Source organism: Mobula birostris, chromosome X, assembly GCF_030028105.1.
Source record: "Mobula birostris isolate sMobBir1 chromosome X, sMobBir1.hap1, whole genome shotgun sequence".
NCBI classification, from domain to species: Eukaryota; Metazoa; Chordata; class Chondrichthyes; order Myliobatiformes; family Myliobatidae; genus Mobula; species Mobula birostris.
This window is the reverse complement of record NC_092402.1, coordinates 70,189,358-70,204,432: the sequence shown is the minus strand read 5'-3', so window position 1 is coordinate 70,204,432 and position 15,075 is coordinate 70,189,358. Positions and strand designations below refer to the sequence as shown.

General features: G+C 42.4%; 1 protein-coding gene across 4 annotated transcripts in view; it reads right to left on the bottom strand.

Moving 5' to 3' along the window:
* The window catches only part of lima1a (LIM domain and actin binding 1a), a 143,366-nt gene that overhangs the window by 98,724 nt on the left and 29,567 nt on the right, over positions 1-15,075 (bottom strand). For 2 of the 4 annotated variants that reach the window (XM_072249102.1, XM_072249103.1), the window contains exon 1: positions 12,940-12,959. The exons of the other annotated variants lie outside the window; for them this stretch is intronic. The gene's annotated coding sequence lies outside the window, so the exon portion shown is untranslated. Of the gene's footprint in view, positions 1-12,939; positions 12,960-15,075 lie in introns of those variants that run through there. 4 annotated transcript variants of the gene reach the window in all.

The following is a 15,075-nucleotide window of genomic DNA, read 5'->3' as shown; positions in this document are numbered from 1 at the left end:
TGAGAGGTTGGTTATGACTAGACTGAACTCCTGCCTCAGCAAGGACCTGGACCCATTGCAATTTACCCATCACCACAATAGGTCAACGGCAGATGCAATCTCAATGGCTCTCCACACGGCTTTAGACCACCTGGACAACACACGCACCCAGGTCAGGATGCTGTTCATTGACCATAGCTCAGCATTTAATACCATCATTCCCACAATCCTGATTGGGAAGTTGCAGAACCTGGGCCTCTGTACCTCCCTCTGCCATTGGATCCTCGACTTCCTAACCGGAAGACCACAGTCTGTGCAGATTGGTGATAACATCTCCTCTCCACTGATGATCAACACTGGCGCACCTCAGGGGTGTGTGCTTAGCCCACTGCTCTACTCTCTATATACCCACGACTGTGTGGCTAGGCATAGCTCAAATACCATCTATAAAATTTGCTGATGATACAACCATTGTTGGTAGAATCTCAGGTGATGTCAAGAGGGCGTACAGGAGCGAGATATATCAACTAGTGGAGTGGTGTCACAGCAACAACCTGGCACTCAACATCAGTAAGACAAAAGAGCTGATTGTGGACTTCAGGAAGGGCAAGACAAAGGAACACATACCAACACATCCCTCAGAGGGATCAGAAGTGGAGAGAGTAAGCAGTTTCAAGTTTCTGGGTGTCAAGATCTCTAAGGATCTAACCTGGTCCCAACATATTGATGTAGATATAAAGAAGGCAAGGCAGCGGCTGTACATTATGAGTTTGAAGAGATTTGGCATGTCAACAAATACACTCAGGAACTTCTATATTTGTACCATGGAGAGCATTCTGACAGGCAGTATCACTGTCTGGTATGGAGGGGCTATTGCACAGGACCAAAAGAAGCTGCAGAAGGTTGTAAATCTAGTCAGCTCCATCTTGGGTACTAGCCTACAAAGTACCCAGGACATCTTCAGGGAGTGGTGTCTCAGAAAGGCAGCGTCCATTATTAAGGACCTCCAGCACCCAGGGCATGCCCTTTTCTCACTGTTACCATCAGGTAGGAGGTACGGAAGCCTGAAGGCACACACTCAGTGATTCAGGAACAGCCTCTTCCCCTCTGCCATACGATTCCTAAATGGACATTGAACCCTTGGACACGACCTCACTTTCTAAAATATACAGCATTTCTGTTTTTTGCATGGTTTTTCATCTATTCAATATACATATACTGTAATTGATTTACTTGTTTATTTATTTTTTTTATTTAATTTATTTTTTTCTCTTCTGGATGTATTGCATTGAACTGCTGCTGCTAAGTTAACAAATTTCATGTCACATGCCAGTGATAATAAACCTGATTCTGAAGGAGCTGGAGACAAGCTGGTGGAATGGGCAGATAAGTAGAATTTCAAACTTAATGTGGAGACATGGCAAGAAATGAGAAGAGCCAATACAAACCAGAGAGCACAAGAACTGAAAGATATGTGGGGATCAGCTCAGGGAAAGTGGCGATGCAAGTTGAGAAAGTGTTTTTTTTTAAAAAAGCATATCGGTGGTAGCATGGCAGTAAGAGTAACAATATTAAAGCACCAGTGACCTTGGTTCAATTCTGCCACTGTCTGTAAGGAGTTTGTACTGTGACCACGTGGGTTTCCTCTAGGTGCTCTGGTTTCCTTGCACATTCCAAGGACATACGGTTGAGTATGGTAATAGATTACATGGGTGCAATTGGACAGTGCAGGCTCATTAGGCTGGAAGGCACTATTAACATTCTGTACCTCTAAATAAATAAGGGATTCTGAGCTTTACAAATTGTAGCATTATGTAAAAGAACAAGGAAGTCCTGTCAAGCCTTTATGATTCAGCCACAACTGGAGTGGTGTGTGCAGTTCAAGGTGACCCATTTATAAGAAAAATTTTAAAAAGCTTTTCATAGGAGAGATTTGCTGCTATCCCAGGGATGAGAAACTTTGGAAATTTGGGAATCTGGAAATCCCTTTGAAACAGAAGAGATAGGCAATCATTAAGATGTATTTAAAATCGTAGAGGCCATAGACATTGAAGATCGTAAATAACTGTACCCATTGGCAAAGGGGTCAAGAATGGCAATCGTCAGGAGAACCAAAAGTGACAATATTGTAAAAAAAAAGCACAAACACAGTACACTAGAGCAAATCTATACTGCCTGGAGTGTGGAAGCAGATTCAATTATAGCACTCAAACGTAAGGAAGTTAGCTATCTGAAAGCAAATAATATTATGAGGATTAGCTGGGGCATAGGACTAGTTGGATTGCTCCTATATAGAGCTAGTACAGACTTAGAAAGGGTAAGTGGCTTTCTTTAGTGCTGCAAACACAATTCTGATCTAAAAGTTCCCTATTTGCATTTTATCAGTTTCCATTGTAAAATGCTTCAAATAATATTTGCCAGTTTGAGGGGGAAAAAGGATGTGATGCCCTGTCCAGAAATCTCTGCCAATTGCATCCTGCAAAGAAAAAGCTGACAGAGGAGGCATGTGCATACGATGTTACAGCTTGTAACTTCCAACTTTGTTCCTCCCAAGAAAATGAGGGAAAAAAAGTTAGATTTAAAAAAAATCAAGTAGCAGATGTTCTAAATTGCTAAAGTTTGCCAATTGATGAATCAGAAACAGCCACTGATCAGGGTCAACCATGGATGTTGCGTTCTAGCTGTCTACATGGTATGCAAGCCACCCCACTAATTTACAAAGCAAAACATAATAGCCCAACAGTAAAGCTTTCGGTAAGCAAGATGTATTAATTGTTTAGAGCACAGAATACCAATTACAGTTGTAGAATTAATGTTCTATAATTTTACAACAACTGAGAAATTAAAGCTACAAAAGTATCTTCTTGCCAGAGCAAGGTTTAACTGTTGTTTTCTGTAGATTTGGACTCTAATTCAGGTTTATGAAGTGTGTTCTAGTTTTAGTCACTCCTTTTTGGCAATTTTTGAATCAGGGCAGCCTGCAGATAATGAGCACAGAGCTGAACTGAAATACGTCTTTTGACTTTGTGTTTTATATTCTGTGATTTTGTTTGTTATCTTGTTGCAGTTTGTGCAAACTTTTTTGCACCGGGGGTTGATGTTTCTTTTCTTTGAATGGGTTTCATGGTTCTTGTTTTATGGCTGTCTGTGTAGAACAGGAATCTCAGGGCTGTATATTGCACACATACTTTGATAATAAATGTACTTTGAATGATTTTGGGGTGCCCTGAAGACTAAGTGCTCAGAACTAAAGCTCTTAAGACACATTCAAATAAAAAGGACCATCAGGACAGGCTAGTTCAACAGACACAAAGCTGCATCACACATTCAATTTATCAATTTAGCATTGTGACCTTAAGAGTTTACAGATTAGATTAGCTTTATTTGTCACATTTGCATCAAAGCATTGTTGCTATCAAATTACCTGTCAATTTCAACATTAAAATCTTAAAGCACTTTTTGATTTCCAGATTGTGCGTCTCTAGCCAATTCCTTTACTTTGTGCTCTGTAAACCAAATCCCTTGGCACACATCAGCTACCTGAAAAACACACCAAATTTGGAACTCCTATGGTCAAGAGAATATTAACAAGCCAAGCATCTACAAGTCCATCTTATCGGACTGCAGGTGGTAGTTGGATTTCTCCATGGAGAAGCTATTTTTACATTGATTGTGCAAAACTGATCTGGAGTCACACAAATCATTCACTATATGCCTTGCAACAAAGTGACTCTTGGTTGATTTTATGGTGAACAAAATGGACACTGAAGTTTATGTACACACATTACAATATTGTTTAAATTACAATTTATATCTCCAAATATCAGATTAGAGCAATAAAAAAAGCATTGTCATTTTTCAATGTAAAAAAAACAGCAGGACACAGCCTTGTTGTTTAAAAGATACAATAGCTACTTTGCAGCTATTTATAACCAAATAATATGGCTATGTTACCAACAGATAATGTGCCTGCTTGGCTTGATAAGTTAAACTAACTTGTTGCAGGAAAGCTTATTTTAAAGGAATCATTGTTTTGACATTTATAATCTGCCAGAAGTGTTTCTTAATGCAAGATCTCATTGAATGTCAGTCCAAAACAAAATTATATAATCACCCCAAAGCTCTGAAGGTCTTTCAGAAAGCATTCAACTTTCAGATTGAAGTTTAGATACATCAAACATCTACAATGCCCAAACACCACACATTTAAACCACTTTGTAGATCAGCTCATGCTGAACCAAAAGGGCGGGGGGGTATATTAAGCATGCGCAGTAGTCTATAGAAACAACAGCGATAGCTCGAGGATTTATTGCATACTTGTTCATTCAGAAGACAGGCATTTGCTGAAAATCAGAATGCCTTGACAACCGAGGTCTGATTCAAGGCTGTTAGATGGCTTAGTCTGAATCAGGGACCAATGTTATTTTTCATGATCAAAACAGAAAAAGTTGGATCTTCTCTACACTTCAAACAGAGAAAAGATAAAAAATAAAATCCACAGGTACACTTGCCAAGCATTTCCTGTTTTTTTTTTATTTTTGATGCCCAGCATCCAAAGTACTTTGCTGTTTATTTGGTTATTCATAAGGACTCTAAACATTTTGCATTCATCTCACACCTTAGATATGGGATACAATATTTTAGTTCAACAGAATAAAACCATCAACTGCAAAACAGTGATTGTTCTGTTAATTGACCCAAAATGCCACTGGATGTAATATCGCAAACACGAGCAAATCTGCAGATACTGGAAATTCAAGCAACACACATCAAAGTTGCTGGTGAACGCAGCAGGCCAGGCAGCATCTCTAGGAAGAGGTACAGTCGACGTTTCGGGCCGAGACCTTTCGTCAGTACCTCTTCCTAGAGATGCTGCCTGGCCTGCTGCGTTCACCAGTAACTTTGATGTGTGTTGCCTGGATGTAATATAATGATTTAAACATGTACATACATGTCAAGTAAGAGCAATGGCATCCCACTTAAGCAGACTGCAGATCAAACACAACACAGTGCAGCAATCAATCGGATTTATCTCATCTTTGACGATGAAAACCCATGATGGGTAGTAGACACCATCTTGGCTTTGCCTTGAAATGTATATTTAATTGGTCAACTGCCCTATAATGGATCACATGCTTCAGTGTACCAGACAGAGAGACCAGATGTATTTTTCTGATCTATGTACAGCCTGCCCTGTTAATCTATTTAAAGAAAGACAAGTATAGGCAAGTGGTTTCAGTTTTGTTTTTTCTCTTAATCTAGTAATTCAATTCTAGCAATTAAAAGTTTAAGAACAGTAAAATTTAAATAATTGTCACTAAACAGACATTTATATAGTAGTTTTAAAGCTTTTGACAGTAGCAAGTTATCAGATTATCAGGATGGTCCAGGGCTTCAAGATCCTGGTATCAAGGCCCAGTCATGCTGCAGGCCTGTCAAAAACATGTACGGCCGCAAGAAATCAAGCATTGGTAATAGACTGAGTAAGATGTGTTGGCTCATTCACTTCACACACAAATTACAGTTACAGCGTTCAAGTTAAACATCAGATTAATTTCATTCAAGCTTGATGTGTATTATTGAACAGACTCATTAATACCAATCAACACTGGATTAAAGCAAGTACTACACATTTGGTAACCAGTCTTAAACTGCGGCCTTCTCAAACACAAAATATGATAGCTTTACAGGTGGAAGTTTCATTTTGAAAGGAAGGATTAATTTTAAAAACATGCAGATAACATTGCTCATCCCTGAAGGAAGTAGAATTATGAAAGCAATATAATGGAAAAGTTTTGTGGTTTTAGAATAGTTAAGGACACTTCCACTATAAACAAGTGCAATGTAACCACCACCACACCAAAAAAAAAACAACACGCACTGACTTGCATCCATTCCCTGATCAGGACTGGACCACCGACCATATTGAACAAATCTCTCTGCCTCAGTTTATTTGCCTCCACAATACTTGGCCATATCTTTGAATAGCCTGACTTGACAATGCCATTGCTCTCCTGGCTTCCTTTCCACCATCAACAAAAAAAACTCCCAAGTCCATCTAAAACTCAGCTTGCCGTAGCTTAACTTGCAACAAGACAATTTCATCAGAGGTGCAGAATAGCTAAACTAGAAGCAGAAGTTTTAAATTAATGCTATCTGGTCGGAATCCAGTGTAGCATCGATTGCAGGACAAATCCACTCTGAACTAACTCCAGCTCCATGAGCTTTCCAGATATTTCTCCACCCTGACCTCTTCCACCCATCGGGTGTCCTCCACTCCACCACCAGCAGCTGTGCTCGCAGCTGCCTTGGCCCCAAGAACTGGAATTCCTTATATTCCCCAGCTCCTTTCTGGTTTAAGCAGTTCTTTAAAACTTACTCCTTGGATTTAGCAAATGTTCCATCTCTGAAAATATCTTCACTGTTACCAGTTGTGATATGTTATGTGCCTGTGAAGCACTTACATTTTTATTGCATGCACATTGGTAAATTATTATTGCGTACATTATTCTGTACCTTATTATTAGTTAATATTATTATTGCTAAGTGTGTTTTTAAATGTTGCTGCTGTAACAAAATAATTTCCCAATCAGGATCAATAAAGTACTTATTATTACGCAATAAAAAACTGCCAGGAATTAGGTGTTGAACAATTCAACCATAGTTATTTTGCAATGTAGCTCACTAATTAATCTCTCACCTCTGAACCAAAGGGTCACTAGAACATGCTAAATTGTTAACTGGAGTGCTTAACTCATGCTAAGGGACTGGTACATTGTCAGATGTGCCATTTTTAGGCAAGAGTTAAATTGGGATTTGGCCATTCTCTGGATGGATATCAAATAATCTGCAGCACCATTCAACCAAGAAGGTGGAGCGGATATTTCTAATAGTGGGAGAGTTGAGGGTCAGGGTGGACAGCCTCAGAATAGAAGAAAATTCCTTTAGAACAGAGATGAGGAACAATTTCTTTAGACAGAGGGTGGTGAATCTGTGGTATTAATTGCCAAAGACAGCTGTAGCGGCCAAGTCATTGGGTATAGTCAAAGCATACGTAGGTCCATTAATATTTTAAATAGCATATGTTTCCAATAATTACAGTGTAAAAGCAGCAAGTATCAATATTTTTGGTTCTTATGGCCTGGACAATATTACCATGTAGAAAAAAAAATGAGCTAGCTGGAATGACACATTTACTAAAATAATTCACTCCCAATTTTGAACACAACTGCTTTACTAGACGGTGCAGTGAAGATTTACGAGGATGTGGTCAGGACGGGAAAATTTTAGCCATGATGAAAGATTGGTTAAGCAACAAGTAAAGCAAAAATTTGCCTTATGTTCTCAGTGCTACATTGGGGTGCCAGATTTGACTAGGCTGTTCAAGTTTCTGAAGTGGGACATGAAACCACAACCTTCCTCTTCAGGAGGGCATTAACCACTGAGCAATGACCAGCATCCGTTCTTACTCAATATCACATTCTTGGGCATTGGTGTTTACACACCAGGCATGATGTAACCTGTCAGGATACTCATCACTATGCATATATAAGTTTATCCAAGTTTTAGATGACATGCCAAATCTGCACAAACTTCTAAGAAAGCAGAGGCGCTGTTATGCCTTCTTTGTGATGGCGCTTACGTGGTGGGCCCAGCTCATCTACCTCCTCTCTAATGGCAGTAACGTGAAGACGGCATTTTCTGGATGGTGAGGGGCTTTAATTGTGGACGCCACCTTCTTGCAGTACCACCTCTTGAAAATATCCTTGATGACAGGGAGGGTTTTGGCCATAATGGAACTGGTCGAGTCATTCCCCAAGCCCTCCCCTGACAAGAGTTCCTTCTATCCTTTGCAGGATTCTCTGCATCCCTTGCTGGAGACTTTTCAAAAGACTATAGATGACCTTCAGTGGCAGCAGAGGTTAGGTGGTGGGTGGTGCCCTCCCACTCCACTCCCATAGGGATGGGATTAGAGTTCCCGGCAAATATGCTTGGCGGCCCTTTCCTAGTTGGGGAACCCGAGGCCTTAGTACATGGAGGAAAGGGGAATGTGCAATGATGGATGGCAGTAGTGGACACCGGTGCCAAGCATACCATCATTCCAGGCAAACCTGACATTTGGCAGGGTCCCATGGCTTAGGGGGCTCACTTCTCCCTGCCCAGGAGGTTACCTAGCAGGAGGCCATCAGACCAGGACAGCCAAGATCCGTGATTGGCTTGGCGGCAGCATCTCTTAAGTGCATACTGGAAATGAATGTGCTGAGGGGTAGATTCCTGCAGACAAATAAGGGTTATTCTACCCCTTGGGTGGCATTGGTGAAGTAGGAGCCTTTGGTGATCCTGCACCCCACCCCCCACCCTGCCAAGGTGGTGAACATCAAACAGTACAGGAACCCAGGAGGCCCGAAGGAGATTGGGGAAGCAGTATATGCCCTGTCATGAGAAGGGGGTGGGGGGGTCATTCACCCTGCAACCTCCCCGTAATAGCTTGGTGTGGCCAGTGCAGAAGGGGGATGGGACATGCCCTACTCCTCACAGCGGCTGTCCCAAATGTGGTGACCCTTGTTGAGGACGGGGCGGGAGGGGAGGGGTGGTGGAGAGGGAAAGCATAGGTGCACGGTAGTGGACCAGGCCAATGCCTTTTTCTCTATCCCTCAGAGTCCAGAGCCACAGGTCCAGTTTGTTTTCACCTGGGAGGGTTGACAGTACACCTGTTGCTGCCTCCTACCGGGGTATGTACACAGCCTGACATTAATAGATCTCTTTATAATAGTCCAAGATCTGCAGGGGATACAGCTACACCTTACTGAATCAGTATCCCATATATAACTGATATTCTGTTACGGGGTCCTCACAGGTGGTGATATAGTAGGCACTGGTCATGGTGGTCACCTCTCTGTGGGAGTGTGATTGGTCTATCAACCTTGATAAGATATAGGGCCCTAGTCAGAATGTTATATTTTTGTGTATACTGTAGTATTCTGGGTAGCAGGAGATATCAGATCAGGCCAAGCACAAGATCTTGAGTGCTACAGTCCCCATCTCTAAGGAGAAAACACAGCACTTTGTGGGGCTCCTTGGTTATTGGCATCAGCATATTTCCCACCCGATGATGATACTGCACACCTTGTACCATGTCTTCCATAAAAAGACCTCTTTCCAATGGAGTCCTGAACTGCAAGTGGTCTTTAGACTGCCAAGCAAATGGTAGAACAGGCTTTCCCATTGGCCTCTAGGCAGAGTGGGGTGCCTTTTGAACTGCAGGTTTCAGCTATTCCCAGGGTGGCTGAGTGGAGCCTGTGGCAGGTGATGAAGGGGTGTCACACCCCCTTGGGGTCTTGTACTAAAACTCTTCCCAAGGCGCCGATTCAGTCTAACCCCTTTGAGAGGCAGTTGTTGGCCTGTTATTGGGCTGTCTTGGCCACTGAATACCGAACAGCCTCTGAGTCAGTTGTGCTGTGACCATACCTCCCTATCATACAGTGGGTAAAGTCTGACAATGTGACCCACAGAGTGCCACACTCAATCGTCTTCCATGGTCAAGTGCAAGTGATACATTGTGGACATCAGAGAAAAGCCCCAACAGGGTGAGCTGTCTCCATGAACAGGTAATGGCCCTACCTGATGATGACCACTGCCCCCATAATGAGGTCCCTACTACTGATCCCTTGCCCAGTGGTGTAAGCTGAATGATGACCTGACTTGAGGAAAAGCAGCAATTTTACCAATGGCTCTAGCCATTGGCACAGTGGCAAGCAGTGGTGGGAGGCCGCTGCTTTCTACTCTGTGACAGACAAAAGTCATTACAGAGGAAGGTGAGGGTGGATCTAGCCAATTAGCTGAGCTGGTGGTGGTGACTCTGCCCCTCCAAGAGGCAACAGGACCTGTTAGAACCTACACCAACTCCTGGGCAATGGCTAACAGCATGGCTGTATGGATGCCTCAGTGGCATGGGCAGAATGGGATGGTGCATGAGCAATCCCTCTGGAGGTGCTCTTCTTGGGAACTTACCTGGAGGGATGCAATGTCAGTGGCAGATTACACTCTATCATGTAGATGCCCAAACTTCTCAGGACACTGGGGAGGCCACACACAATGCTGCTGTTGATAGAGAGAGGCACAGATTATGATGGAAATAGTGTTTTCTCAGGATGAGGACCATGGTTGGCTGGTGGTATGGGCACATCAGAAGAATGGACATCTAGGGGTGGAAGGAATAAGGAAATGGACAGAGGCTTGAAGGGTGGCATTAACTTATGACAGATAGATAGCTACTTTATTGATCTTGAAGTAGTATTACTGGTGCAGAGATATACAAATATTAGAAGGGAAATAAGAAAAAAATAAAAATAAATAAGTTACCTCAAACAGTCTAACAGGAGGGGGTCATCACTTCCCCGGCTATAAGTTGACTCATTATAGAGTCTAATGGCCGAGGGGAAGAATGACTTCATATAGCACTCTTTGGAGCAGCGTTGTTGTCTTAGTCTATTACTAAAAGTGCTCCACTGTTCAGCCAAGGTGGCATGCAGAAGGTGAGAAACATTGTCCAGAATTGCCAGTATTTTCCGTAGGGTCCTTTGTTCTACCACAGCCTCCAGCGTGTCCAGTTTGACTCCTGTAACAGAGCCAGCCTTTCTAATCAGTTTACTGAGCTTGTTGGCATCACCTGTGTTGATGCCATTGCCGCAGCACCCCACCACATAGAAAATTGTATTGGCAACAACAGACTGGTAGAAAATGTGAAGGAGAGGCCTGCATACTCCAAAGGACCTCAGTCTCCTCAGGAAGTAGAGGTGACTCTGGCCCTTCCTGTACACAGCCTCTGTGTTGGTGCTCCACTCAAGTCTGTCATCCAGGTGCATCCCAGGTACTTGTAGGTCCTCACCACATCCATGGCCTCACCGTCGATAGTAACGGAGCAGTGCAGGCTTAGTCTTCCTAAAGTCCATCACCATCTCATTTGTCTTACTGATGTTGAGCTGCAGATGATTCAGCTTGCACCATTTGACAAAGTCCTCCACCAGGGCCCCGTATTCATCCTCCTGTTCTCCCTTTATGACCCCAGCTATTGCTGAGTCATCAGAGAATTTCTGCAGATGACATGACTCAGTGTTGTATCTAAAGTCCATGGTATACAGGGTTAAAAGGAAGACAGCCAATACAGTCCCCTGTGGGGCCTCAGTGCTACTTATAGCCATGTCTGAAGCCGCACATACTGTGGTCTGTCAGTCAGGTGACGAGGCGAGCTGCCCTACCTAACAACAGGTTAAGCCCAGGTTATTCCTCGGGACACATCCAAAGGAGCTGGTTAGATCTGGCAAGTAAATTACATTGCGCCTCTGCCACAACAGAATTAAAAAAAATGGTAATAGTTGACACATATTCCAGAGTCTTGGTAGTGGTGTGTGGTTATGCTGACCAGGAAGGCACAATAAAAGGCTTACGGCACTAGTCATCCATGTATGGGATCCTCTGAGAGATCCAATCGGACAATGGCTCACATTTTACTGAAACCAAAATCCAGGAGTGGCCTTCAGAATCCAGCATTTTGTGGGTGTTTCACATCCCATACTACTCACAGCCAGCAGGGCTAATCAAGCGTATCAATGGGCTGTTGAAATAGTAGATGAAGTTGCTGATCCCTACCTGCACCCTTTAAGGATGGCTGAATGTGCTGCAGCAAGTTGTGGATAAAATGAACTCCCGACTGGCAAGCCAGGGTGGGTCCCCAATGTCTCACCACTTAGCAGTGTTGTATCCTCCAAAGGATGAAGAGTTGGAGTTGTAGGAAGACCTAGGGAAAGTTTGGGTGCAGCAACCATGTGGGCCACCAGAGTGAATGATGAAGTTGTGGATGCTGATGGCAGTGGTGATGATGACCTGCTGTGTGAGATCTTGCAAGGAGTTCTTGTGGATGACATACGGAAATGCAAATGCACTGATGTTTTGGATTGCTGTTGATGTATGAAGACTCCAATTCATGCTGCAGAAGGGGTACCACTAATACAAATGGTGTTTGATGAGAAGGAAAAGGAGTGTTGGAGGAACATGTCTAGCTTCCCCGGATTTGGTATTCTGTTTTGAGGGGAAGTGGGAGGAGGTAGTCCAATTCAACCACCCACCCTCACCTCATGGTATGGCAACGGCCCTAAACAACTTAAGCCTTAGTGGATAAGTGACTTAAGAGCTGGTTCATTCCCTGCTTATGATTTATCTAATCCAAAGCTCCTAACTCTTGAGGATGAATCATCAGCCAACAAGGGAAAAGAATATTTGTGTAGGTGATATAACAAGCACAGGTCCAATCAGTCAGTGGGATATATCATACTCTGGGGGAAAGCTAGCAGCCTCTTAGGACACTAAGAGGTTAGTGGACTACTGTGGTACACTGGATAGTGACTATTGGCCTTGTAGTACTAGAAACTACTATAAGGCCAATATTCACTATCCAGTGTACCACGGTAGTCCACCAACTGTATTTTACACCTTATATGTAGCATAGTGGGGCGTCCACAGGGATTATACTAGCCTGCGTGTCAAATGTCAGTGTCACATCTTTTGAGGGATGGTACGTAGTGTGAAGGGATAACACATTATCTGCTGGTTGAGAGCTGCTTCCACTCTGTGTGGTGGAGTTATCAATTACCACAGTTAGTTATCGATTGGCCCGTTTGAAGAATGCTGCAGCTCTTCCATTGGCTGCTTTTGGCACCACGATACTGGCTTCAGAGAAAGTACTGCTACCATCTAAATATAGTGCGTATTTTTCTATCTGCTCTCTCGCTTCGGGGGCTTGGCGACGGACTTGGTTGCTACCGGTGCCGCAGAAAGATGGGAAGTGTGCTGCAGACAGAGGACCCATGTGCACTCTTGGATAAGTATATGTCTAACTTGAATGCTTTAGTGAATGTTTTAGTGTTTGTCTTTGTTTTGTTAATAAATAGTTAAAACACTTACCCATAGGGTGTCTTCTGTCCCATTTACTGAATCCATAAATCTGTTTCCCTGGAACACTGGTCAAACATCAACCTGTCAGTAATGACCAGTGAAGAGATAGCTTTCTGGAAATGAGCAATGTGCATGGAGGAATGAATCTAGTTAGTGCTACTTGATAGTCAGTTCCTCTATATGTGCAAATATCAATAGACTAACAGACCAATAGATCTAGATGAGACCCACGTGACTACAGAACTGTTTTCAGCACAAACTGTAAAGTTGCAACCAAGGAAAGAAAAAAGACTGTCAAACCCCAGTCTCACCTGAGACAGTATTAGGTTCAGTTTGTTGGGCATAGAAAAGCAGGGTGTGGACATGAATTCCCCCAGTTTTCTAGACAGAGATCAAGAATTATTTAAAGCATCAAAAAGAAGCCTTCATGTATTTGATGGTGGAGAACAAAAGTCCAACATCTGGTTATTCAAGTTATAGGACTTCACACAGTTGAAGAATGTCAAAGGCAGGACTTTAGGGCAATGTTTCCACAGTGGTCAAGTCTCAAATGTCAAATCTATTTAAACTGTAGCTTTCAAGAGGCAGTATCATGTTGACATAACAGCACTCAGACAGATGGTTGGTGATTTGGATTTTGGAAAATAGGGATTGGGTAGTGGTGGTGTGGAAGAAAGAAAATTCAGTCCGTTGAGTGAAACTAGTCTCTAGACACAAACACAACAAAAAAGCAAGTTTTGTGAAGTACTCAAATCTTAAACTCTTCCCATTCTGAAAACAAAGCCAGTACATGGTCCAAGTAATAAACAGGTTCCATGTTTACAGATGTCCACAGGTTGAAGAAATACACCAAAAATCACTTTATAGAGTAATACCGCTACAGTATAGTAATGGATAACATCAAAAGCACATAAAACTGCTTAAAAAGAACGTTACCAAAAATAATGGGGGGTGGGGGGGGGAGAAAAGAAGAGAGCGAGAGTGAAAACTGGTTCTGCCATTGTAGGAATGAATGCATGCAAGTACATTGGACTCCTGAACTTAATATTATGGGAGCTCCCATGCAGGAGCTGCCTACGAGACAAATGTTCTTAACCAGGGAGTTGTTGGGGGGGCGTGGTGTGTCAGTGGCCTTGAGATGATAAGGTTCACCTGGTAACTCAATAAACACATCCAAATAAATACCATATTTGTATGATAGAAGGGATCCTTAATTGTCCAAATCCTTGTATAAAACTCTCAGAATTAGAGCATAGACACTCCAAAGTTAGGCTTTGGAGGGTTATTTTCAGGTCAGGGCAGAAGTACACTAGTTGAAATTAATTGTCACCTAAACCTCCACGGATTACAACAAACTTATCCAATAGAACAAAATTCTGGAGGACCTCAGTGGGTCAGACAGCAGCTGGGGAGGCACAACAGTTGACATTACGGATTGAGACCCTGATTCGACTATCGCTTTGATGAGATCCTCCAGCAGTTGGTTTCTTTTTGCTCCAGATTCCAACATCTGCAGTTTTGTGTCTCTAGCACATTAATCAAATGCTTATATGACATTGTGTTGGGCCAATATCCTGTAAAAGTACCTAGACCTCCAATTAGTCACTCTATACTAGAATCATCTGGCAACTTTCTCTGCTCAACTTGGTCCTTTTGTAATTTCTGCAATGGGATGATATTTACTATACCTGATGTACACAATAGAACACTTCAACCAACTACCCTGTGCTAAAAATAGCCTATATACACATTGGATAGAGGGAGCTGGAATATAAATAAAAAACAAGGATCAAAACTTAGAACCTTCCAATTTAATACAAAGAATACAATTACTGCTGATACTTAAAGCTGCCCATCATATTGATCAGGAAAAAATGGCAACCCTCAAAACAGACATTACGATCGGAATATGCAATTGACCCACACCAACAAACTGCAATACAGGCAATATACTAACTTTATGCTAGTATTCACTTAACCATTTCAGCAGGCGCAATCAATAACAGTGCATGAATGATTAAAAAGGAATACTTACTACAGTTGAAGGTATGAAGTTCTGTAAAGAGAGGGCACTGACTACAGCATGAACTTCAAAATGACAGTACTGGTGTCAAATTAGAATTACACATTAAAATTACAACCCAC